At 43.7% G+C, this 913-nt stretch overlaps 1 pseudogene; it reads right to left on the bottom strand.

Annotated features, from left to right (window-relative positions):
- The window catches only part of LOC102246678, a 2780-nt pseudogene extending 2090 nt beyond the window's left edge, over window positions 1–690 (bottom strand).
- Between the last annotated feature and the right edge of the window lie 223 nt (window positions 691–913).

The following is a 913-nucleotide window of genomic DNA, read 5'->3' as shown; positions in this document are numbered from 1 at the left end:
GCGGGGGGGGAAGGAGACATATGGAATACTTTAAACAATAATAATAATAAAAAAGGAATAAGCCCAGATTTCTGTCACAGTCATCTTCACCCCAGACGGTTCCTAGAAGAAAAACAGCCGGTGTGCAGGGCAATCACTGTTAGTTACAAAACCCTCGAAGGACCTTAAACCTGCGGAAGAACATTTCAATGCTGTAATCTCCATGTATACACTTCCTTAGGCCTGAGGTTCGGGTGGCTGCACTCCCAGTCCATGCAGCCCTCTCTGCCAGTGCCTGTCCATGAGTTCTGACTATGGGCTCCACAGCCCATTCACCCCTGAGGACCAGGGTACCCATGGCCTCACACGTTTCTCTTTATACCATTTCCTTCTGGAAGCAGAATCATGAGAAAAGTTGCCTATCTACTTCCTGGAAGGTTTTATGGAAACACGTGCTCTTTTCAAAAATAGGATGACATTTTCTAAGAAGCTTTAGTGAAAAGGTAGGATCAGAACCAATCTGTCATCCTCTTTCATTGGCATCTAGCTCCTTCCCTATATCACTGTGACTGAAAATACATTGGCCTTAAGTCCAGGAAGTTAGGCCTCCTATTGGGTTTGCTTCCCCCAAACCCTTCCAGCAAATCGCAGAGAAGTGCAGTTGCGAAGATCAGCTTGGGCTTCTGCAAATACAGCCATTTTGGCAACCATGCTTGTCCAATTACTCAACCATGGAAGAACCTTCTATCGATATTGTTATTGAATAGATGAATGCTCAGTGAAAACAGGCAAATATAAAACTCAGTGGAAAACCATAGTTAACAATGCAGAAGACCAGCAGGGACAATAAAACACATCCACAAGACAGTATCCTTGGAGCTCCCTAACCAAATGGGAAAAAAGAATTAGAAATACAGTAATAGCATCCAATAGT

This window comes from Myotis brandtii, unplaced genomic scaffold (assembly GCF_000412655.1).
Source record: "Myotis brandtii unplaced genomic scaffold, ASM41265v1 scaffold102, whole genome shotgun sequence".
In the NCBI taxonomy this organism is placed as follows: domain Eukaryota; kingdom Metazoa; phylum Chordata; class Mammalia; order Chiroptera; family Vespertilionidae; genus Myotis; species Myotis brandtii.
The sequence above is the reverse complement of the archived record's forward strand: the minus strand, read 5'-3'. Positions and strand labels throughout refer to the sequence as shown.